The 12,251-nt window shown below is 40.7% G+C and overlaps 1 long non-coding RNA gene across 1 annotated transcript in view; it reads right to left on the bottom strand.

Annotated features, from left to right (window-relative positions):
* The window catches only part of LOC129014437 (uncharacterized), a 103,678-nt gene extending 93,588 nt beyond the window's left edge, over positions 1–10,090 (bottom strand). Inside the window, exon 1 of the long non-coding RNA XR_008494220.1 lies at positions 9,981–10,090. This is a non-coding gene — a long non-coding RNA (uncharacterized LOC129014437). The remainder of the gene's footprint in view (positions 1–9,980) is intronic.
* Between the last annotated feature and the right edge of the window lie 2,161 nt (positions 10,091–12,251).

Genomic DNA, 12,251 nt, shown 5'->3' with positions numbered 1-12,251 from the left:
TGAACCCGGGAGGCGGAGCTTCCAGTGAGCTGAGATCGCGCCACTGCACTCCAGCCTGGGAGACAGCGAGACTCCTTCTCAAAAAAAAAAAAAAAAAAAAAAGGTTTCAAGTAAACGGCAGTGCGAAAACTATGTAACAGTGGAGAGAGTTTGTGGCAAGAAACCAAGAAAGTGTAATTTTTTTTTAGTTTTCAAGGTGAGAAAAATGGCATGTTTATTTGCTGATGGGAATTATTCAATAGGTTGGATGAAATAGAAGAATTTGGGATAATTGTTGGATTGAGGTCTTTGTATAGGCAGGAGCGGAAAAGATGCCATACATGAGTGGAGGATTTTTGCCTTAACAAGAAACAAAGACAGTTTAAACAGAGTAACAGGCAAGAATATGAAGAATATGGATTCAAACGCAAGCACGTAGGTAGATGTGGAGGGGTAATGTGTGAAAGCTCTATTCTGGTTGTTTCTGCCTCCTCAGTTAAAACAGGAAGCCAGGTTACATCGGAGTGTGCAGGGAAGAAGATTGGAAGCTTTGAGAATGAAGAAAAGGTATGAAGCAGTCATGTAGGAGAGAAAGAATGTATAAGGAAAGTGTAGAAGAATTGGTGGGCAGCACCAAGGGTCTACATAAAGTTAGAAGCTGTGAATTGAAAGTGAAATCAGGCAGTGTGAATGTATTTCACAAAACTTTCAATTTTATGCATTCAGCCACAAAGTAAAAAGAAGATTGGAGTTAACCAGAGCTAGGGATTTCTAAGGGAGCATGAAAAAGGGAGAGTTGAACAAAGGAAATTGTGGTGACAGTAAGAGACATTATTAAGGACTGGCCATGGAATTTAAGTTGGGTAAGGAGGGAAGTAACAAGACGAGATGGGTGAAGGACAGGGTAAAAGTAAGGGTGATGGGATCAATGGATTGGAAGTCGTGAGGTAGTTGAAGATCTGCGGGAATGAGAGTTCAGAGAGAATTACTTGGAAAAAGCAAGGGAACTGCTTGAAAGTGACATTATGAAGGGGCTGCAGTTGTTGGAAATAAACAAATCTAGGATTTAACCATGAGAATGAGTGACTGAAGTAAGGTGAAAGACAAGATTATTGAAAGACAAGAGGTTAACGAACTTAGAGGGATCACTGAGGCGAAAATTGACATCTCCAAAAATTTCATATGGATTGTGTGTTGGAGGGAGTGGCAGTGATGCAGATGCTAAGAAGTCCTTAAGAAATGAAGGTAAATAGACTATGGGCTTGTAGATGGAAGTCACAAAGAGAACCATCAGGGAATATAGATCCAGGGCTTAAGCTTTGAAGATGGCCGAGGGAGGGGACTTTCTAGAAGTGGCAATGAGGAGCAAGGAAGACACTCAGCCCACCTCAAGAAGTGCAAGATAGAAAACAAGCGCCTCCTGAGAGGGCTCTGGGGAGCAGTTTCCTCAGGGAAACAAGATCAGGAAGGAAAGAGTGGGTACCTCTCTCATGCCTGCACAAGCAAAGCTCCTGTCCTGGGTCACACAGCAGAGGACTCTGCTCTTGTGTTTCACTGCCTGCACCCCAGCACACGAAGAAATGGGCAGGTGGGATCATGGAGTTGTACTCACTTGAAGACAGCATACCCCTTCTAGAGCACGCTGTAGGTACCAAGGCCACATAATTTCCTGCTGAAACATCTCTGAGCCAGATCCCTGGGCCTGCGTGTGCTCTTCCCCAGTCCGTCCTCTGAAGGACTGACCAGTCTTCAGTGTTCTGTGAACACAGAGACGCTTCACAATGCAGGATGGAGCCAGAGGGGGACTGCAAGATGGATTGGCCAAAAAGACAGGAGCCAGGAGCTGGGGCCTACTCACTCCATGACATCACATGAACTCCTAAAAGTTTCAAACTTGGCCTTCCAGGTGGAGATTAAGTTCTATTTGTCAATGTATGGAGATGAAATATGATTTATTTCTCAGTCTGTTAGCTTGATTTATAATTTTTAAAGACTTAGACTGAGGAACATGGGCCCCTATTTCTACTAATGTCATGGGTATGCGGGGCTGAGGAAAAGCTTGAGAAAGTAGAGCATTTGGGTGATGATACAGAGTTCAAAAACCTTTTCCCATTTCTACAATCAGGGTTGAGGACACACTCATCAAGAATTCAGTTACATGGAGATTGTAATCCAGTTGACAACGTGGCCCTTAGTCTACTGTGTCATAGTTAAATTTATGTTATCTTTCCACTAGACATTTAGCTTCATGTGGGGAGAGACTGTCTGCATCATCTCTACGGCCTTAGCCCTTGGACACAATGCTTGGTACATAATGGTCACTAAAACAGAAAAAAAATTCATTAAGAAATTAATGGGAACAGAGACCAGAAACATCTAAGAGTCTAGCCAAAGTGTGTTTCTGCTTTCCAGATGATGCTGATGAAATAGCTCAAAAATATATATTCATGTCCATATATACATTTAGTTCTGAATATCATTCTCCAGATTTTCTGGACACTGGAACTTAAAGTTACCTTAATTGCTGCTTTCGATTTTAATAGCAGGTACAATTTTAACAAAGGAAAACCCTTTGAATGATTGAGAATAAGTCCCTGGAATGTTGCCTTCCTTGAAGCTTCTGATGCATGTTGCCCTTTCTGTGGGTATCCCCTGCTGTGGCACTTTTGTAGGTAATTGATGTTGGCATTTCAGATTAAGATGAAATTTTGGGTGTCAGTTTTGGACTGCTTCAATGGCCATGATCAGTTAGCTCTCAGTTTACCAATTTGTGTTCCACTGAGTTGAACAGTAAAAATCCTTGGTAGTTTACCTGAAAGGCCGTGAAGATGACTTATGGGCCGCAGCACACAATATTTCTTTTCTGTACTTTATCTAGACAAATAAGTGCTTATAACTCTGGATTCAGGAAAGACTGTTTATTCTTCAGAACTGACACCCCATTAAAAAGAAAATAAAGTGAGCATCAGGATTAGTCCCCTAAGCTTCCATCAAGTCTCTTGCCATGAATGTCTGTGTGTTTTTCCCCTGTCAGTTCCTGACACCCAAAACGCATTTCTCTGCAGAAGATAATACCATGTTACTCTTTCTCTCTCCTCAATATTTGCCAATCTTCATCCACCTTTCTCACAAAAATCAAGCCAGAGCTCTTTAAAATAATTATAAAGGAATAACTAATAAATTAAGGCTCTCGTGGAGTAAAGGTGATGGTAGTAACTTTGGCAAAGAACTCCCTCAAGAGCAATCCATCCATTGCTATTAGGAAAGAGGGGCATGGAACACATTTAGGCTAAGCACAATGTCACAGGGACTTTAGAAAATCATGGAGAGACAAGAGTTGATGGAAAAACAAAGGAAGTGGTAGACCACTATTTTACTGTGCTCAGTGGATTTTACTGGAGTGGGCAGCTTCTTCTCCAATATCTCTTACCTATGACTCTGTCAAATGAAGTCAGAGAACAAGAATATATTTTGGTCAAGTAATTATAATGCAGTATGTCTAAGTCCTATCCTGTAGGAGAAAAGAGACCTTGGAAAACCAAATGGCCTGTTCTTGCAGGTAGATCACCAGCCGGGACCTGAGGGATAGAATGACCATTACGGCTCTGGTTCTCATCTTCAGTGACCAGAAATTCACCCTCTAGTTTCCTTGAGGTTCTTTAGTGGAAAACAGAACACTCTCTTTTCCATCAGTCAAAGGCAGGGCTTGATGTGATTTTTAAGGAGAGAAGCACTTTGGGATTTTCTATTTTGGTGGAGACTTCTTTGGAGTGCATGCCATCAGCCTCCAAAGCCAATGAGGCAATGATTGGCATCTGGAAAGCAACTGGTATTATGTTCATAAAGCAACTAGCAATGAGAGCGGGGATTGTTTATATACCTAGCTACACCCAGCCCACACCCCTCCAATTCTCACTAGTCATGGAAGAAGCTGGCAAGTGAATTTCTCTCCTTTATTTATACATGTGACCTTTTTTAACTTCTTAGACTGAGACATAGCATTCTCAGACTAGAATTAACACTAGTCACCATCTGTGTGAGCACCTCCACTTTTACAGTGAGTTAACTGAGGCACTAAAAGGGGACACTGCTGGTTAGAATCAAATCACACAAATTTGTTCTTTCCACTAAACAACACATGGTTGACAGACAAATTTGTTTCTGTTTACAGAATGAATTTGATGCTTGTTTTTACCTAATAACACTTGGATTAAAATGTTTGAATTGGGAGACTTGCCATCCCCAGCACTGTATTTATGGTTCATAGTTCAGAGAATGGCCTTATTGGATCCTGTTGGATGATAATAAAGAGAGATCTTGTCTTATTTTTGACTCTAAGAAGGAGTATTTATTGAGCCTCAGGAAGGTGAATTGGAAGGGCATCCCTTTCTTGGGGAAACAGAATATAAATTTTATTATAGCAAAGGATGTTGCAGAACAGAGGCAGGAATTTCTGGTTGGCCTGATTTCAAATGATTTAAATACGTTTGTTGTATTTGTTCTTGTTCCGTTTTACACCTTATTTTTATGCAGTAAACATATATATCTTCTGTTATTAAAAAGAAAAATCCAAATGGATATTTCAAAAGGTATATATAATGCTTCAGTATTAGTGTCCAATAGAGGAAAATAATTCTCTATTATGACTGAATGAGAAGTCATCCCGATATGCTAAAGAAAGTGCTGCCAAAAGAGCCAAAACCTGAGTCTGAGACCTGGCTCTGTTACCTTTTAGTAAATTCGCAGACAATACTGAGCATCTGTAGTGTAATGGGTACTTCACTGAGCCCTGGGAAGATGATGAACATATGTAGGCATAGTCCTCCATACATTTACAGGAGCCTGAACCCATTCGTCATTCATTTCTCTGAGCACCAGCTTCCTCATTTGTAACATGGAAATAGCCACACTTTAGTATGTCATTATGAAGATTAAATTATATCATACATGTGATTCTCCAAGTGCAGAGGAACAACTCAATTAAGTGTAGGATCTGAGAGTGTTGGAACACAAAGATGAGCCATTAGAGTTTCAGCAGACAAATATTAGCTCACTAATCATAGATATCTCAGTGTCTGTTATCAAACCCATGTTCCTATGTTACTTCTTATGAGTTTAAGAGAAAACACATTAACTTGTTCAAATATAAGCTGTTGAATGTAGCTCTGGCTTTGATTTACCTTTCTCACCAAGCTGCTGTACACAAGATCTGAGCGATAGAACTCCCCTCATGCTCACTTCCTCTTGTCACCTGAGGGGCAAGTTTCTAGGCATTCAAACTCTGTGTGGCTCTATCTAAAAGACCAAGTCAATGGGGTGGAAAAACGAAAGTGTACTTAAATTAATGAACCATTCAACTGATGCATTCTCATAATTTTAACCACAGACTTCTTTTTCTTGACACTTTCCAGAAGCTTGTCACAGCAATTTCAAATACATTTTCCTCAGCACCTCAGTACTCACTGTGTCTACACAGAGACATGCTCAAGGCAGACCATGAAGAAATGAATGAGAGAATGAAGGCATTTTAAGAAAGTGAGCCTATGAATGGTAGCTATGAAGAAAGGAGGTTCAGATTTCCCCATGTTGACAACACATTTTAATTTCCCCAAATGGCTAAGTGAGTCTACCCCAGGAAATTCTCTACCATTTTTTTCCCCCTTGAAGATTCCTTTGAAAAAGTCTTTAAAAAGGAAACTTTAAAAAATCATCTTTCTTAAACTGACTTAGATATATTCTCCACCAAAACCTTCCTTTTCTACATCTCTTCTCCCAACTATATTCCCCAGGTAGGGGTTGTTTCCTAGCACCCGAGAAGTTCTGCCAATTCCTCTGCAGGCTGAAAGGGCCCTTCTCCAAAGTCATTAAGGCTTCAGGACTCAGTCAGGCATGAAGGCTGAGGCAACAACAGCAGTGGGTCAGTGTGGGGCAGGACAGAGTAGATGGACCTGGGGTTTTAACTCAGGGGTCATACACATATGTAGGAGTACTATAAAACCTTCTTTAAATTCTTGCAACTTCATGTTCTACAGTCTGTAAAATAGATTATTGATTGTCTGCCTCCTAAGGCTTTGGATAGGATTACATTTAAAAATACATGAAGGTAGCAAGCATGGATAATCACTAATTTTTAAAATCTTAATATCGCCTGGTGCTATGGACTAAACTGTGTCTCTCCAAAATTCATATATTGAAATTAACCCCTAATGTGACTGTATTTGGAGATAGAGCTATTGGAAGGTAACTAAGGTTAAATGAGGTCATAGGGTGCGGTCCTAATCCAATAGGATTAGTGGCCTTATAAGAAGTGCCTGAAAAAGGCTGTATGAGTACACATCAAGAAGGCAGCTGTCTGCAAACCAGGAAGACAGCCCTCACCAAGACCGAACCATGCTGGCATCCTGACTTTGGACTGTGAGAAATAAATGTTTGATGTTTAAGCCATCCAGTCTACGGTATTGTGCCATGGCGGCCTCAGTTGACTAAGATGACTGCTCTCTGCAGTCTTACAATTGCCCCTCACTAACTCCCCTTGACCAAAACACACTCCTTGAAATTCTCATCCTTCAGCTCTTTTTTTTTTCTTTTATTATTATTATTATTATTATTATTATTATACTTTAGGTTTTATGGTACATGTGCGCAATGTGCAGGTAAGTTACATATGTATACATGTGCCATGCTGGTGCGCTGTACCCACCAACTCGTCATCTAGCATTAGGTATATCTCCCAATGCTATCCCTCCCCCCTCCCCCCACCCCACAACAGTCCCCAGAGTGTGATGTTCCCCTTCCTGTGTCCATGTGTTCTCATTGTTCAATTCCCACCTATGAGTGAGAATATGCGGTGTTTGGTTTTTTGTTCTTGCGATAGTTTACTGAGAATGATGATTTCCAATTTCATCCATGTCCCTACAAAGGACGTGAACTCATCATTTTTTATGGCTGCATAGTATTCCATGGTGTATATGTGCCACATTTTCTTAATCCAATCTATCATTGTTGGACATTTGGGTTGGTTCCAAGTCTTTGCTATTGTGAATAAGGCCGCAATAAACATACGTGTGCATGTGTCTTTATAGCAGCATGATTTATAGTCCTTTGGGTATATACCCAGTAATGGGATGGCTGGGTCGAATGGAATTTCTAGTTCTAGATCCCTGAGGAATCGCCACACTGACTTCCACAAGGGTTGAACTAGTTTACAGTCCCACCAACAGTGTAAGTGTTCCTATTTCTCCACATCCTCTCCAGCACCTGTTGTTTCCTGACTTTTTAATGATTGCCATTCTAACTGGTGTGAGATGGTATCTCATTGTGGTTTTGATTTGCATTTCTCTGATGGCCAGTGATGGTGAGCATTTTTTCATGTGTTTTTTGGCTGCATAAATGTCTTCTTTTGAGAAGTGTCTGTTCATGTCCTTCGCCCACTTTTTGATGGGGTTGTTTGTTTTTTTCTTGTAAATTTGTTGGAGTTCATCAGCTCTTGCAACTAGTGGAATGCGGTGGTTAAAACAACTCTAGACATTTACCAAATGTGTGACCTTGGGCAGTATGTTTCCCCGCCCTATGCCTCAAATTTCCTATTCTGTCAAAGCAGACTAAAAATAGTGCTTATCTCATGGGGTTGTTTTAAATATTAAATTAGTTCATGAACATTAAGCACCAATGGCAGATAATAGTGGGTTGTCATTCCTAGACCACAAATTTTATAAGAGAAATGTTGATCTCTTTTGGATATATCCCAAGCACCTAGAACTATGTCCAGCACATAGTCACACTCTCTGTTTCTGCAATGTTTGAATAAATTGTCCTCCCACCATTTCTGACTGGTTTTCCAACCCCTCTATAATTTGACTATGCCCAATCTTTCCAGTCTTCTTTTTCCTCTATAATTAGCTCAGGAATGTAAGTACCAGTCATACCACTGGCTGGATTTTTATTGTTGTTGTTGCAAGTCTTGCATTTTCATTTTGTTTTTTTGGCTCCAGCTATTTCTTCTACTTCTAGAAGATTCCTCAGCTCCCCTTCATAAATGCCATCTCTTAACAAAGGTGACTGTGCACCACACACATGCACACACATACACACACACACACACACACAGAGTGAGAGAGAGAGAGAGAGAGTACTAAGACACACAATCCCAAAGCTTCTTTGAGAGATAGGAAGTAAGATTCTCACGGTTCTCCCATCTCAGACTCTTAGAGTCCTCTCCATACCCAAATTGGAACATCTTATAAGGGTGGTTTGGATTTATTGAGTACCTCCTCAAAATTTCTCCAGGGAGTACTACCTGACTGAGAGGGAATAGCGATTATCTAGACAGAATTATCACATTAGAATTCACTCTGCTTCAGTTTGGAGGGAACTTTTCCAATACCATTTGAAATGACCAGAGAAGACACCTGCTGGAGTGATATAAGGTGAGGACTGATTCTCGATGTGGTGGAAGCAATGCTTACAGATGAAGAGAATGCTCTTGAAAATTTCCTTCTTTTCTCCCCACGCCCCTGTGTAAATGAACTCTTGACTGCCTATCCCAACTCTGGAAAATAAGTAGGGCTTTTCCACCCACAAAGTCATTAGACATTACATCAAGATTTGGTAAGGAAGGGGTAAGAGGGTAGAAAATGTGTCTGAGAGCCTCTGGTCCCTGAAATAACTTGGTCTCCCACAGAATTTGGATGGAAAGCCCTTTATGAGTTTTATATGTTTCCATGTTCTTCTCCCTCCAGTCAGAAGATGCTTTCTACCCTCCATCCCTGAGGTAGTCCCTTCCCTATAAAAATAGGTTTGTTTGATCAAATCCTGATTGTACTTTCACAAATGAGTTGGAGGGTAAGTGCGGCTGTGTTTGTTTTTCTGGCTGTGTTTGTTTTTCTGGAGAGACTAGAAGCTTTTCCCCTGACAGTATTCCCCAAGGGGAAGGGGAACAATGGCACCATCTCTGAGTTCCTAGAGTCTTTATAGTTCCTCACAATCATAAATGGATACATCCTGAGAGCACAAGTCCTAGCTGCTGCTGATGCACATGGCTTTTTACCATGGTGAGTGGATTGGAGTGCACTCTCATAGCATCAGAGACCTGAAGCTGTGGCTACACAGTCAACCAATTTGCTCTTATCTCTGCCTGTTTTGCCTTCTATTTCTGCACTAATTATTGCCTTGGCTAAGTATTTGATGAGTATCCTAATTAAAGCATCTGAATTTTTTTCTACCAAAATATTCATATCAATACTCTCTTAACTTCCAGAGAAGGTGAACATTGTGCATAATTAGAAACACTGCAGTAATGCCAACCTACATTGATCTCATATATTCTAGTGTACAAGGCATTTTCATACCTATTACTTCAGATTATATTCATGATAACTAACCCCATGAGGAGAGCTGGGAGATTATAATTAGTCCTTTTACAAATACAGATTTTCAGACAGGTTGGCTAAGTGATTTTGGCTTACAAGTGACAGAATCAAATTCTCTATTAAATAAATGGAGGGAAAGGGCCATTAGGAAGGGAGTGGGAAAAGGGCCATTAGGAAGGGAAAGGGCCATTAGGAAGGGAGTGATGACACATCACTAAGAAAAAGTATGTGATGTGTCAGACAAAAACCAGGATCTGGTTAACCTCATATGTATCAAGCTTATTTAATTAATGTGGGGAATAACCTCTATCTCTGGTCTCTTTCAGCCTCTTGATAGCTTGCCTACTCTTCTGTTCTTGCCATAACCAACATGCTGCAGCCAGAGAAATCCCACCTGATCACATCATATCATATATCATATCATATTGTATCATATCATATCATATCATATCATATCATATCACATCACGTCATTCTCTTGTGTAAAAGTCTTCAATGGTTTTCCATTGCTCTTAGGACAAAGCCCACAGTTTCTCATGTCTAAATGATGGCTTCCATGACCCAGTCCCTAATGGTCTGTTTCTGCCTCTTCTTACCTCCCAGTCACCCCAGCTCTCTCCAATCCAGCCATACCTTCAGTTCCTTAGGTGCACCATGCCTGCCTGCAGAGCCATTGTCCATTGAATTCTTGCTGTTCGAATGTTCTTCCTTCACCTGGTTTTAAGTACTATTCCCCCTTTACATCCAAGTTCAAGCAACACTTCCTCAGGTAAGTGTTCTTGACCTCTGATCTTCCTGACTAGGCCAAACAGGGCTTTTATTTGCCTAGTCCCATGCCTTTCGTGTTGGAGGGCTTAGTAATTTTATATTTATTTGTGTGATTAGTTGATAAATGAGTCTTTCCTCATGTCCCAGGAGAGATTGAGACGCCTTGTTTGGCTCACTATTGTGTTCCCAGTACCTATTGCCACACATGGTGTATAGTTGGCTCTCAATAATTAATATTGACTGAACAAATCAGCAAATGGAAAAATGAAGGTGATTCTTCAAACTAATTAGTCCTCATTTATATTTAAAGTTCAGTGCAAAGCTATGTCCCTCATGGCAAGTGTCCCACAGATGAAATGGACAGTGAATAGATATGGCCTATTTCTGTGTTTTTAAGAATAAAATTTCAACACACTGACTGTTAAATATTACATTGGCTTTTGTTAGCAATTTATGAACAAGGCATCACTCAGTGTACACAATAGACAGGAGTTCCATCGAGTGTGACAGAACAGTTGGCTTTTGTGAGGCAGCTTGACCAGGAGCAAGGAAGCAGCACAGTACAGAAAGTGGATTAGTTGACCTCCGGTTGCTTCAGGTTACTTTCCTTGTATGGGTGAAAGCAGCAGGGGCTTCTTTGTCATGCCAGCTCAAGTTGACTGGGTTCCTTTTGATTGGGTGCTATGAATCTACTGTGTTGTTTTTGTTTTTTGTTTTTGGAAAATTGGACTGTTTGGGAATTTGGCTATCATCTCCTGATTTGTGGGAAGGTCAGATCTTATAAGTGAACAATTTAGTTTTCAGTTTGGTGATGTGGAACTTTGACACATGTGACTCCATTTTGGGTTGTTCTGTTGGGGCCTACTACAGGAACTCAGTCCAATGAATGGCCTTCCTTAAATTTTCTTTAACATATGTTTTGTTGCAAAATGTTGCGAGCAAGATTTTAGTCTTAAAGAACTACTGAGGAGTTCTTATGTAAATGCTTCTTCTTTTCCTTTTCATTGGGAAAGATCTTCCCTGCCTTTTTTTCCTCTCCACATTTCCTTATACCACATTATCTTTTTAAAAGGCAGTTCAATGCTAGTGGTGAGTAACTCCCTAGGATGAAGCTTTTGACGGTCAGAAGCCCTAGTTAAGTGCTGGTGTGTGAGCTAGAGTCTCTCATCCTAACCCATCCATGGGCACTGTCCCTTAGAGGGGACAGGATGCAGAGTTCTGTCTACATAAATAGCCGCCTTCCTCTTTCACCTCCTCAGCCTTTTGCTAAGAGCCCCACCTTGAGCTTATTTACATTGAGAACAGCTTTTGAAGCAAATATACACCTGCTCCTGCACATCCCCAGGGCGAGCTGTGGGGTCTCTTGATGAAAGGGTTTGTTCATACAGAGCTCAATGCCTCTGAGTCAGAAAGAAGAATGAATAAAAAGAAGTTTTCTGAAAACCAGCTCTGTGAAAAGGAAAGTACTGAGAAAAGAGAGTTTTAAGGCAAAAGAGGCAAAACAAATAAGAAATCATCATCAAGAAACCATGTTGAAACGTTTAATTTCCTGAAGCAGAAATGAATGTCTATTTTCCTCTGTAGCAGATTGCTTCAGAGAGAGAAATACAGTTCGGTAGATTAAACTGGCATTTGCACCATGGTCTTCAAGTCACTAATTCTTGCTTGGGGAACAGGGGGCAGGTGGAAGAGAAGACTTCAAATTGGCTAATTTGCGGTCATTGTTGGTTAACACCGATATATTTATGTCAAGAGTCAGGAAAGGATTTAGCCCTCTACTTGATCTGTGGATGTGCCTGAGGGGCAGTGAAGTTTTGAAGGAAACAAACCAATGGAGGAATTGCGTTTCACTCCATCAGTTTGGACCTAAGAATCTAAGAAGACGCTTGTAGCACTGCCTTCTCTCTTAGCAGATTTTTTTCTCTGAATCATCACAACATGTAAAGCTCTGACACCTAGGATATCCTAAGGGGGAAAGCAAGAGAGAAGGATGTAATTGTGCCAATTCATCTGGCCAGGAGACTGAGGGCACAATGTCCTTTGGGCAGAATAAATTGTTATTTTGGGACCTTGTGTTGATCATTTTGGCAGTAGTATCCTGGAGGGACAAATCCAGAGTTGCAGAAAGAGGTTTGG

Source organism: Pongo pygmaeus, chromosome 16, assembly GCF_028885625.2.
Source record: "Pongo pygmaeus isolate AG05252 chromosome 16, NHGRI_mPonPyg2-v2.0_pri, whole genome shotgun sequence".
Lineage (NCBI taxonomy): Eukaryota > Metazoa > Chordata > Mammalia > Primates > Hominidae > Pongo > Pongo pygmaeus.
Note: the sequence above shows the minus strand (reverse complement) of the source record. Positions and strands in the feature narration are given on the sequence as shown.